The sequence below is a fragment of the Marmota monax genome, unplaced genomic scaffold (assembly GCF_021218885.2).
Source record: "Marmota monax isolate L192 unplaced genomic scaffold, Marmota_monax_Labrador192_F-V1.1 WCK01_AAM20220418_F8-fsc01162, whole genome shotgun sequence".
In the NCBI taxonomy this organism is placed as follows: Eukaryota; Metazoa; Chordata; class Mammalia; order Rodentia; family Sciuridae; genus Marmota; species Marmota monax.
This window is the reverse complement of record NW_026695110.1, coordinates 50049-63798: the sequence shown is the minus strand read 5'-3', so window position 1 is coordinate 63798 and position 13750 is coordinate 50049.

The following is a 13750-nucleotide window of genomic DNA, read 5'->3' as shown; positions in this document are numbered from 1 at the left end:
AGTTTAACCATTTGGAAGCATACAGTTCAGCCATTTTTAGTACCTTCACAATATTGTGCAGCCGTCACCACTAAGTGATTTCAGAACTTTTGCATCTCCCCCAAGAGAAAACTTATGCCCCTTAAGGAGTTACTCGCCTGTTCAGTAGTGGCTAAATGTTTTTGCTTCTGGAGTCAAATTCTCCAAGTTCATGCTAAGAAGGAGAGAAACTTGGAGACTTAACTGTTAGGGAGCTTAGGGAAGGTATCACTGAACTGAAAACTCTGATGAATGTATTTGAGTAAGTCTATGAGGGGAAGGACATTCTGGGCAGGAGGGACAACATTGCAAAGGATCTGTGGGCAATGGGATGGACTGAGAGGTGTTTCAGAGTTCAACTATGTAAGAGGAGGGTGACTCAAGATGGAGAAAGAAAATCATGGTTATCTATTGTTTCATAATAAATCACTCCAAAACCTAATGTCTTAAAACAATGAACACTTACTAATCTCTTTTTTCCACCCTGTGGGTCAAAAATCTGGGTCCCTCTGACCTGGGTTCTCTTGCCAAACTGTGATCAAGGCATTGGCCAGAGCTCAGTCATCTGAAGACTTGATTCTGAAGAATCCATGTCCCAAATCAATGGCTTTTGGCAGGTCTTGGGTTCTTACTGGGCCATTGGCACAAGACATCATTTTGTTGCCACTAGGTTGCTAACAATATGGCAGCTGGCCTTCCTCAAAGGAAGAGGGGGCTGTGGAGAAGGGAGAAAAATAGTCTTTTGAGAGATTTAATGTCAAAAATGGCATCCATTGCTGGATGCTGTGGTGCATGCCTGTCATCCCAGCAACTTGGGAGGCTGTACCAGAAGGATCACAAGTTTGAGACCAGCCTTAGTGATTTAATTTTAGTGAGGTTCTAAGTAATTTAGCAAGGTCCTGTCTCAAAATAAATAAATAAGTAAATAAATAAATGGCTGTGGACATAGTTCAGTGGTTAAGTCTCTTGGGTTCAATCCTTCATACCAAAATGAATCAAAATGACATCCATCAATCTTGACTTGTTCTATTTGTTAGAAGGGAGTCAGTAGGCTCTGCCCACATTCTATGGCAAGAGAGAACACAGGATGTGAATACTAGGATGAAAGATTCAGGGAGACCATTTAAAAAGCCACCTTGCTACACATGTCGAGAGAGCACAGAAGCTTTGTAGTGGATCATGAGGGCTCTGGCCTCATTAGTGGATTGATCCACTGATAGCTGAATGAACCACTGGGAGGTGGTAGCAACTCTAGGAGGTGGGGCCTGATTGAAGAAAGCAGGTCATGGGATGTGTCTAGAAACCTATTCCCTATGCCCAGAGTCTTGTTCTGTCCCTCTCTCTGTTTCTGGCTGCCATGAGTGGAGTTGTCTTTCCCACCATTCCCTTTCACCCTGATGTTGTTGTGTTGAAGTCAGCTGACCATGGACTGGAACCCCTGACCCTGCAAGCCAAAATGAACCTTTCCTCCTTTATGTTGTTCATGTCAGGTATTTTGGTGACAGCAATGTAAAGCTAACACTGTTGTTTAAAAGAAAATCTTAAAATCTCCAGATAATACATCTTTTTTTTCCTATTTTAGTGTTTTATTTCATTATTTATGTTTTTATTGCTTTGTATTCATGAAACATGCTGGTATTTTCACTCTGAAATGTTGCATGTTTGCAGCAATTGAAAACACTATTTCCCCCCTTTCACTCTGATATATTCTTACATATTATGTGAGACTTGTTTATTGTGATCATGGCTTTATTCGACTTCATCTATCAAGTTCTGAGAAAGATGCATTAAAATCTCCAATCAAGAAAGAGTTTCCATTTCTCCTCAGGTGGGAATTTTATCATCCCAATGCCAATATTTTCTTGTATAATGTGTGATAATCCAGGAGGGATTTTCATTATGTCAGAAACTGTATCCTTTATTAGTTTAAAGAACTCTCCCTTGTCCAGTGGAATGATTTTTTCATGTCATTTTTGTGTTTATTTGTTATGTGGTTGAGACCACCTCTTTCTTTCAATTCTGGAGAGCATTTTGTTTTAGATACCTCTCTCAGGTTTTGCTTTTTTGGTATAGTCTGCTCATTTTAAACTGAATAAAAGATTTTTAAAAATTGGATTTTATGATTTAGGTTTATTGAGGAGTTAAATCATTATACTGTTTATTTATTATTTTGTACTAGGGATTGAACCTGGGGCTTCTTTAACACCAATTTACATCCCCAGTACTTTTTTTCTTTTAATTTGAGACAGTGTCTTGCTAACTTGCTGAGGCTAACCTTAAATTGCAATCCTCCTGCCTTGGCCTCCCAAGTTGCTGGGGTTACAGGTGGGTGCTGTTAGGTGCGGGGCAGACTGAACTAAGTTGTCTGCAGGGCAGGCTGGACAAATATTAGCTGCAGGATAACCCATGCACTCAAACCCCGCTCTGTCTGGTCCTTTATCACCTGTTTGCATCAAGTCTGAACACTCAACCCCACTCAAGGCTGAACACTTGACCCCCACCTGTCTGGTACAACGGAAACCACATCTGACCCCTGCCCCATCTGCCTGAAGGTAGAAGATGACACTACTGTATGATCCAATCACTGTACGCCAACAAGGCAGCTTGCAGACCCAGAGACCCCATTAGATTTGAGCTATAAAAACTCCCTCCTGCCGTGCCCCTCTCTCTTTCTTTTGCTCTGTCTCCCTCTCTTGCTTTCGCTCTCTCTTGCTCTCTCTTTCTTCTCTCTCTCTCTCTCTCTCTTTTGCACTGCTGCGATAAAGATCTCTTGGTTGCTCCAAGTATTGTGGTCACTCTCCTTTCAGCAGCACAACTTTTCATTTCTCTAGTTGTATAAGACATAGCATTACACCATATGTGCAGGCAATACATGTACCTAGGGTAATGATGTCCATCTCATTCCCCCATGCTCTCTCCCCTACCCCCCACAGGAACTGGATGACATTCATCTTCACCTGCTATGAAAGACAAAGATCAGTCCGCATATGAAATCTACTGTTTTCTTTTTTCATCCCAGTTCAAAAGTTGGGTTAATTATATTATGACACACTTTTAAGGTAAATATGCTTATATTTTCTACAGAGGTTTAGCTTTAGTTTCACACCATATGTTGACACACAAAACCAATCCTTTTGCTTGGACACTGCATTTTTTTCATAGTGAGTTGGACTTTGTCTTTCAGCTTTATTGTTTGTTTATTTTAGGAGATGTTCTAGGATCTTTTACATCGTGAGAAGTTGAAGATGTGCAGATATGTATGTGACTTTTGTATATGAATTTCAGTTCCTTGAGGACTTTGTAGATACCTTTTCACAGTCTTTTAATTGGAATGTTTCTGTCAATTAGTTTCTACCAGCCTGGTTTAGCTTTTATCTTTGCATATAATTTTCTGGTATGGGTGTGGATGTGGAAGTGAATTAGGCACCCTGAGATGCTCCACAGAGATGACTTCCTCTTAGTATTCATGCACTTGAGAAATTCCTTGGGTGAGTGCTGTACCTAGTGATTTGCTTTTGTCAAATAATATATAGCCAAAGTGATGGGATATCTCTTCTAGTATCATTACTGAAAGACTGACTTCTGTCTCGATCATCCTCTCTTACTCTGTAAGTGGCTCCTTCTGAGTGGGCTTGCCAGATTTAGCAAATGCTAGCATAAGAGGCTAGGTGAATTTAAATCTCAGATAAGCAGTGAATAATCTTGTAGAGTCAGTATGTCTTTATGCAATATTTGGGACTTATACTAAAAAATTATTTGCTCTTTATCTGAAATTTAAGCAATTGGACATCCTAGCTCAGAGAGCAGCCAGCTGTTGTATGGTGAGCTGCTTTATAGAAATGGCACATGGCAAGAATCTGAGCACAGTCTCCAACCAACAGCTAGAAAAGAACCAAAGCTCTCGGTCAATCAACTCTGGAGGAATTGAATCTAACAGCCACATAAATGAGTATGGAAGTAATCCTTCCTGGAGTAGGCTTGGTATGTCTGCAGCACCTGGGGACTTTAGGATTGCTGCCCTTGAGCCAGAGGGCCCAGCTTAGCTGCACTTGAAAACCCCTCCCACAGAAACTGTTCAATAATGTTTGTTTTTTTAAGCCTCTAAGTTTTGGGGAGCTTATCATTTATTGGGGGATGACTAGTAGGAGGTCTCTGGATACATTTTTAAACCACCACTTTTTTATTGAATGCCTCTCACTTTATAAGGAGATGGAAACATTAATCACCCTGAATTGCTCAGTACATTTTATATACATAAATTGAAATATCAAGCTACACCTCATAAATATGTACAATTATTACTTGTCAATCAAAAAAATATTTAAATATTTAAGGAGATGGAGCTGTTAAGGAGATGAATTTGATCATGATATACTATATACATGTATTGAATTATCATGCTGTACCCATAAATTGATACAATTAAGATGATAATTAACAAAAAAACTTATTAAAAAAGAAAAATAAAAAATATATTCTGCTGTAGGTAGTTCTTCATTAATCTCTCTTTGTTTCAATGGGAGGAATCCACAGATTTCAAAGTTGATATCTGAGGACTGACCCCAGGGATGCTCTGCTACTGAACCACATACCTAGAACTTTCTACTTTTTATTTTTGACATAAGTCTTCACTAAGTTACACAGACTGTCCTTACACTTGTGATCCTCCTGCCTCAGGCTCCCAAAGAGCTGGGATTAAAGGTGTGCGCCCAGCTAGATTTCAGATTTTGTGTTTTGTCTTTCAATAGCTTTTTAAATCTGCTTTGCCATTTTCTCCCTCTTTCTTTTAAACATTTTATTCTTCTCAAATTGATTTTACTACGTTTTCTCAACATCATCTTCAATCTCCCTGACTGTATTTCTGCATTATCTAATTTTCTTTTTTAGTGCTTCTGTTGTTACCCTCATTTCTGAAATAGTACAGGTGTTTCTTTTCCATCTATTTCTTGAGCTTCGCCAGCACATATTTTATCCCTTCAATCATTCTGACTTGTGCTTTTGAATCTCTTCTTTGAGCTTTTATTTCATGTGAAACTTCATTTTTTTAATTTCATGCAGAAATCTGGTCATAAGTTTTACTGGCTTTGTTCTATAATATTTCTGAGTTGCTCCCTCTGTTAGGGGGTCTCCTTCTTCCCCACCGTCTCCATTCACACCAGCTTATTTATTTTCCTTAGGATCATTGCTCTCGTTGGGATGGACTTCATCCTTCCTGGATAGACACAGCAAAGGGTTGAGGGATTCAGCTGGAAGAGGAAACAGCCGGAGACTTGCTCTTCTGTCTTTAAACACATTAAAACACAGTGATTTCTCCTTCTGCATTGGTCTTCAGAAATTCTCCCTTGTCATAGGGAAATTCTATATTTCACAGCCATTCTTGGTGGAAATGACTTAGCCTTTGGGTATTTCCAGCAGCTTTGAATACACTTTCCACCTCTCCAATATGACTTCTTTTTTTACAAAGGTGGTAGTTCTACTTAATTTCACAAAACCCCTCCTTCCCCACTATGTCAAATTTTAGGATAACCCCCTCAGCTGCCCATGTACCTCTGATTGGCCTTTCTCATCTAAGAGTCCTAGATGCTATCTTCTTGAGGATTCCATACCCTGCCTGCCACATCTAAAACCTCAGCAGCGGGAGTCTTCGGTCCTGGAGCATCCACCTTATCCTGGCTGACATTTTACTATGCACATCAGTTTTCTTTCATTGATTGGAGTTTGAAGTTACAAATCCATTTTAATTTCACTGAATATAGAATACAGAATTTTCTGTTTCTTCTCTTTGTGTGTGTGTGTGTGTGTTTTTTTTTTTTCAGGGAGCTTCAAGAAGAAAGAAAAGAGCAAGTACTCTTTGTTTCTGATTATAAGCAGAGTGTATACTTGTTTAAAAGAAAAGAAAATTAAACTACCTCAAAAATGGTAACTTAAAATGCCCACCGTACATTAATTCGTTATATATGGAAATAATAAGTATGCTCTCAACAAAAATTTGATTTTAATACACATATACAGATATTAAAGTTTCTATTGTAACTCATCCTGGATCAGCAGATATGGGCACAGAGCACTCTGTATACACAAACTCACACATGCACACGCCTAGGCTGCAGTTAATGCAGCTGATACTGTGGTGGAGATGGAGCTTTTATTTATTTATTTATTTTGGTACCGAGGATTGAAAACAGGGGTGCTTGAATGCAGAGCTACATTCCCAGTCTTTTTATTTTTTTAATTTTTAAATTTTGAGACAGGCTCTCACTAAGTTGTTTAGGTCCTTGCTGAGTTTCTGTGACTGGCTTTGAACCTGCAATCCTCCTGCCTCAGCCTCCTCAGTTGTTGGGATTACAGGTGCATGCCACACACCCAGCAGGATTTAGTCCTCAGTACTTGGGATCACTATAAGATCATAGGCTCTTGTGAAATGTGTTTATAATATTCAGTCCATTGTATAGTATTTTCCTTTTTCTTCTTGTCCTCTCAAGACATGGCTCTATCTGTAGATTCTTGTAGCCTAGTAGCATGTTTATAAGACCCTCAAAATGTCCAAGCATGTCCAACATCCTCTAATTTCCTGATAAACATGCCACTCTGATTTTTCCTCAGTTTCTTTCTATGTACTTGGACACACCTGGATATTTGCATGAAATCTATCCTATGAAATTCTTCTAGCATCTTTGTAACATACTTTGTTGCACCACTTTGGTTGACTACTGTGGGTCAGAGCTATTTACTATGACATGAAACAGTGTCAGAGAGATCAAGAGGAGCAAACAGATGGGTCAGCAGCTTCTAATCTGAGCAAAGCCAGTATTTCCTTTTAGCAGTTATTTAGTACTTACAGGGAGATAACACTTCATCTACTCTACTATATAATATGCTGTGAGAAAGACAATTCTGTATTGCTAATATCATTGAATGAATACAGGTATATGTTTTAAATATTAGATAATTCTTGGATGAACCTCACTTTTATGAATCAATGCTCCCTCAGTGCAGCATATAATAGATGTCAGCCTAAGGTCTGCATTTTCCCAGATCTGATTCTGAGATAAGGGCTTGAGTACAGGTGGCATGCCGGGGAGGGGGGTTCCAGGAAGTACCAGGAGTTGTGAGACTAGAAGAGGAAGAAGTGATGCAAAGAGCATACAGAGCAGATTACCATGGTGGGCAACCAAGACTCAGTCCATTGTGGATATCTGAGAGGTAGCATGAAACATGCCTCAGAATTATCCCATGTAGGAACAAGGGAGCAAGGATATTTGTCCTCTAACTCCCATTCATCATCAGCTGAAGTTTGCTCTTGGAGGTACTCCCCACACTCTGGCCTTCCCTGAGACAGTTAACAGAAAGCTCACACATGGAGAATGGCTAATGTCCCAGGTAGGATGCTGCTGGAACACAGTACCAAGGGGACATGGAGCCTCTGCTACAGTTCCTCCTTGCACCACTCAGATTCCACATTCATTCTGTCTTGGCACTGTCCCTTAGAGAAATCCAGTGTTGAGAGCCACAGCCAAAGGGGTCCCAGCAAACTTCCAGCTGCCGGCTGATGATTGGCTCACAGCGGCCCCCAGCAACATCTAGCTGATTGGCTCCTCTGCGGTGATGCTCATTGGGCTGTTTCCCTGCCCTTTCAGACCAGGGAGCTGCTCATTGGGGGACTTTTTTGGCTCCACCCACACGACCCAGCCAATTGGCCTCAAGAGCAGGAGGATGGGGGGAGGTGGTGAGGCTTGTGTTTTCAGGGAGAGGCTTGTGGGAAGCCGGTGGTGGCAGTTGGGGCTCTGAGGGTTTTTCCTGAGGAGCTGTTTTGTTTGGAGTGTGTGGTTCTAAAAATAAAGTTAGTTTCTTTTGACAAGTGGCTCCTGATTGTGCCCAGCCAGACTGCGGCAATCCAGATCTTCTGGACCTCTGCAAAGACTTGATGGTTGTAATGGCCCAATTCATGGTCATTACTAGGCATGCAATCATCCTGAGGTGTCCCAGTGAATCCCCTGAGTTCCAGACAGTTCTTGTTTCCCTCTATCTCCCCTGCTGATATAAGAAATCCATTCTTTGCCTGAGAATCTGCTGGCTAAGGCAGACCCAAATTGCTATATATCAGCCATAGCTTTTGGTTCAGTAGAAAACTTAATGTGTCTCCTAGAATAACTATCCCCACCACCCTAGTAAGCAGCATCTCTAAAGTAGAAGGGCCAAAATTGTGGAGATAGGAACAACAATTTCTGCAGCTGAGGTTCTAGAACTGGTGCTGAGAAATACACTCTTACTTCTATCTCTTGATCTCTGCATCAAGTGTATTCTGTCTTGAAGGATGGCACTGTTTAGGTGTTCAGAGCTGGTGACTTAGTTTCTTCTTAATAGAGTTCCTCTCAATATTCTATTCTATCAGCAACTTATAGAGGAAGAAATATATGAAAAAGCTAACGAAGCTCATTTGCCTTAAATTGAGTCCACTGGTCCTAGAAATTGTAATTCAGAATCCCAGTTTGGAAAGTCAAAACCTCCATGAGCTCTTAGATTATGATGCTGACTGAGACACTGTACTTGGGAAGGCAAATCCATGCTCATAATATGTAGCAATGCTAACAAGGGTTGAATTCATGCCCTTTAAATGGAAGAATGGGTCCAGTGTAATCCACTTGACACGTAATAGTAGTTGGTCTCCTGAAAATGCCAGGCTTCGTTCTGGGCTCTGCTACAATCAAGCTAGAGTACTTGTTATCAGCAAAGGCAAGGTAGTTTTGTTGACCAGAAGTTCATGCTGGTAGGTCCAAGAATTCCTTCCAGTATGTCTAATGTGCTAATTTATAGGCACTGAGTGGCTGAGGATGAAAGACAGCTGAACTCTGCATGTCCTCCCACCCAGTGCCTTTTGAGTTGTCACTGATATGAGACATAAGAACTCATTTTGTGTCCGTTCCCAAATGTCTATTCATATGCCCCTTCCCTTCTTCAGGTTTATGTTCTTTCAGTCTTGACCTCTGCCCCCTCCTGCTCTACCACCAAGGGATTCATAGGTGTCCTTATCTCAGTCACTTCTCTTCCCCTACAAAGGTGATGGTGTGGTGCACTGTTCTAAGCTCTGCTCTGGAGGCTTTCCCTTATCCCACTGTTTTAAAGCCACCCATCTCTTGGGCTCTTGAGTGTCTATGTTCTGTTTTCTTCCCGCACCAACATGTTGCGACACTCCCTTGATGAATCAGGCCTGGGTATGTTTCCTCCACTGATAGGTGGAGTTATAGGGAACTCCACCACAGAGCTCTCCTTATGAGCTGATAGAAATGCATTGCTATATGTTTATGACCCCCTTCATATGTTGGAGCCTAGACCCCCATGTGTTGGTGTTTGGAAGAGATGATTAAATCCCAAAGGCAGAGCCTTCATTAGTAAGAATAACGCCCATATTAAAGAGACCCCAGGGAGGTCCCTCATCCCATTTGTCATGGGAGGACACAAGAAGATACATGTATGAACCAGAGAGTGGGCTCTCCCCAGACAACAGATTTGCTGGTTCCTTGATCCCAGAAGAATAGTGAGAAACAAATGTTCATTCTTTAGAGACCACCCAGTCTTCGTATCTTGTGACAGCAACTTCAATGGACAAGGCATATATATCGACACAAAAAAGCCGGTGACTTGGGAATCTGGGCCACCCATTTATATAACTTGTGCCTCCTGGACCTTCTTGGGGACAATTTCAAATATTTCATTTCCATCACATTCACTTATATTGGCAGAATAATGGACACACAAAGGTATATGTGTTCCAATCCCTGGAACCTGTGGCGATGTTAGGATGTGGAAAGAGGGAATTAAGGCAGAAAGAATGGAGTCCTGCTCAACTCTTTCATTTTAAACCAGTGACACCTGCACTTCTAACTTGTACAACTATAAGATAATAAGTTTTTTTTTTTGTTTTGTTATTTTAACTGGTGAAACTTATGGTAATTTGTTATGCCCAGAGTAGAAAACTAATTTAACACCTGGGCTTATGACTTGTAGTTTGGATGGGCCCTAGGTTATGGTGAGGAGCTGTAATTTTATAGTCAGTTGATATCACTTGATTATCAGGTCTCAGGTGTCAGGAGTTACTCAGTCTCTCCTTGGCCAGGGCAGATCAGAGATGATTTGGATTTGTTTTGTTATGCCCATGAATAGTTCTGTGGCTGTAGATCCAATGGCCTTACTCCAGAACTAGAAAGAACTGCACTCTCCTGTTGAAACTAGCCAGGGATTCTACATGGCACCTTACCTACCATGGGCACTTGCTGCTTGGTGGTGGGAAGTGATAGGCATAGTGCATTTTTCCTCTGGAGATAACTATATCAGTGTGGTCCTAACATAGTGCTTCACAAACTTTTGCAGGCAAAGGAATCATTTGAGGAGCTAGCTCAACTCAGTTTCCTAGGTTTCTCCCCCAGATTTTGATTCAGTTGGTCTCCAGTAAAAACTGAAAATTTGCATTGCTAATGAGTTCCAAAGGGATGCTGATGTCTCCAGTCCACAGACCCCACCTACACTGAAAAGCACAGTTTTTGAGGCCACTGGATTCCTGTATTGGTTACCAATGTGAGGAGATCATGAACTTGTCAGGTTTTTCTTTTACCCACTGACTGTGTGTGTGTGTTTTTGTGTGTAGAGTATCCAAAATACTAACACTATTACTTGCCAAGATCTCTTGGTTACTATTATCATCAGTATAGTGGACCACTATCATGTTCTGCAGAATTTCAAGACAATTGACATTGCTTTGGATAAGATAGTGACAGAGAAAATGAGACTTAACATAGGTCTGGGGTGAAACTGTAAATGAAGATTGCCATCTACCCCATGTGACTGAAAATTGCCTTTTCTTCTTCTTTTTGTTGAGTATTGAGAAAAATGCATTTGCCAGATCAGTAGCTGCATTCCAAGAACTTACACCTGTGTTACTCTGTTCCGTTGAAGACACTAGCAAAGCTGCTGCAGTTGAGTCTATCATTTACTTAGACTGACAGTGATTCACAATCCACTTGGTTGCAACAAATGCCATATTGGTGAGTTAAATGAGATATATGGGGGACCAAAACCTCTTCAATCTTTATGTTTTGAGAGTGGCTCTGGTTCCTGCCATTTCAGCTGGGATGAGTTATTGCTTCTAAATTATTCTCTTGGCTAGGGTATTGAGTATTTTCAGGGGTTTTCACTTGGCCTTTTATACTATAATGGCTGTCATTCTGCTGAGCAGGAACAAACGTGAGGGGGTCTTCCAGCTGCTAAGTATATCTGACCAAATTAAGCACTTCGTAACCATAAAAATTATCACAGTGTGGGTTGGCAGACCCAATGAACATTTATGAGATGGACTTGGGCCAAGACTCCATTTTTCACCTGGCTTTCACATACCCACTCTAATAAGGGCATTTCTCTAGTGTTAGTGTCAGCTCAAATGCTGGATCCAACAGCCCTGGAAATATCTGGGCTGTATCCATACCTATAGCACATGGTATGATATACACTTCATTTTACTTTTTCAACGTATAATCCTTTGGAGAAGAATTGGAAAATTAGTTCTGCATATTCTTGCAGAGGCTTTGTAGAAGCCTCTACTTCTGCAAGAGTATCTAGCATCTCCCCCGTCACAGGACTCTGGATCTGAGAACTGGCTCAGCTTTGGAAACAAGGTAAGAGATTATAACCTTCTATTGAGCAGCTACCTCCAGAACCCTGATCATATGCTCTTGGTCTACTTTGGTGATATAAGACAAGCAATGCCCTTGTTGGTTTCCCAACTAGCTTCCCCTAGAAATAACAAGGTCTAGTACTCTCTTTGTCACAGAGCCCTGTAGTTCTAGGCTTCTATTTGCTTTTCCAGTATTGCTGTCTATTATGATTATTAAATCCACTTTGCCTCTGGTGGTTAAGAGTTACTGCCTGTTTCTTCTGTTCTGGAATTCTATCATTTTTATTAGCATTAGGGATCCTACTTTCATGGAAGCATCTCTAACTATCAACCCTGTACTCTAGGGGAAGATACCACTGAGCTTTTCATCAAGGTCAAGTTCTCCTTCACGAGCACATTCCGTATTTTTTTTTTTAGCGACAGTACTCTTCTTTGAGTTTTTCCAGCCAAGATGGTCAGCTGGTGAATTGTCTGGTCTTATGTAAAAATTCACTCTAACATGTGTACCTCAGAACCTATTGATACCTTCTTCAAAACTCTGCCAAAGCAATTCCATCTCTGCTTTGTTACCTGCAAAACAGCATTGTTTCTGGGATTCAAGGAGAAGGTATTCTAGCAGAATATGTGTCCCAGCTCTTAGCATCCTTGCCAGGATGTTAAGTCTATGGTCATTGGAGAATAGGTCTATATTGATAAACTTTCCACTACTCTGCCTTATATTTCACTTCGTTAGTCCATCCACCTCTAGAGACCAGTTACATTATCATAAGTCTTTCCAGTACATGTTAATCGTACCCTGCAGTTCTTTTGAAAAATAATCACTTTCTTCTCAAAGCACAGATAACACTTCTCAGCTTGAGCCATGCTGAATTTTGATCCTTATTATTGGCTTTGAAACAATGAGAGAAAGCAGAGACAGACTTTGAGGACAAACTTACTCTTTTAAGGCATGCTCCATAGGAGTCCCCTTTGCATGATGTCTGAGAAATAAGTCTGATCTTTTCTAGTAAGGGGGGAGACGGCCACCTCTGTTTGCTCACAGAGTTCAGAGGAATCTGCTTGTTCAAAGTTCTCAGTAACCAGCATAGAAAACCTACTGGGTTGTGCATATTCTGCCACTCACAATGAAGTCTTGAGCCTCATCTTTAGCACAGTTGTCCAGCAGGAGATGGAAGACTCTGTAAATGCTACCATGGATACACTGACATTCTCAACATGCCCTGAGTTGATAATCGATCAACCCGAGTCTTTTATTTTCTTCCTTTAGTGCTTCTAGGGTGGTGAACAACATCCAATTTCATAATCCTTAAAGCAGCTACTGTGCCAGGTATGGTGGCACATGCCTGTAATCCCAGTGGCTCAGGATGCTGAGGCAGGAGAATTGTGAATTCAAAGGCAGCCTCAGCAACAGCAAGGGGCTAAGCAACTCAGTGAGACCCTGTCTCTAAATAAAATATAAAATAGGACTGGGGTGTGGCTCAGTGGTCAAGTGCACCTGAGTTCAATCCCTGGTCCCAAATTCCCCCCCATAAAAAGCAGCTACTGTGCCTGTGTCTCATAACCACTAGTTCTGTTACATAAGCCTGCATATCCCTTTCTAACCATAGGGAGAATCCTAGTCAACATGATTCTACAGGCTGATAACATCTCTCCTTTACATCAGACATGGAAATGGAGCCCTCCTTGTTATTTGGGTGGGGAGTGATCCAGTTTCAGAAGCCCACCTGAGGGTCTTCTTCTTTACCACTTGTCATGGGCTGGTTCACCCCCGGTCTTGAGACAACACTTGAAATTTAAGTGGCTTATTAGGGAGATGATCCCAGAAAATCTGCTTGGGGACAGAGGAAGGAGACAAGGACAAAACCTATGGCGTTTCTATTAATGAGCAAGTTACTATTGTGAGTAAGTCAATAGTAAAAAGAATCAATAGTAATAGTATACTCATTAGTAATAATAACAATAGTATACTCAACAGTAATAAGAATCTCAAAGCTGTTCCCCTGCAAGGGCCGAGGAGCATATAGAATTTATTTCCCCACATCTCTCTATCACTGGCTGATCTTTGTC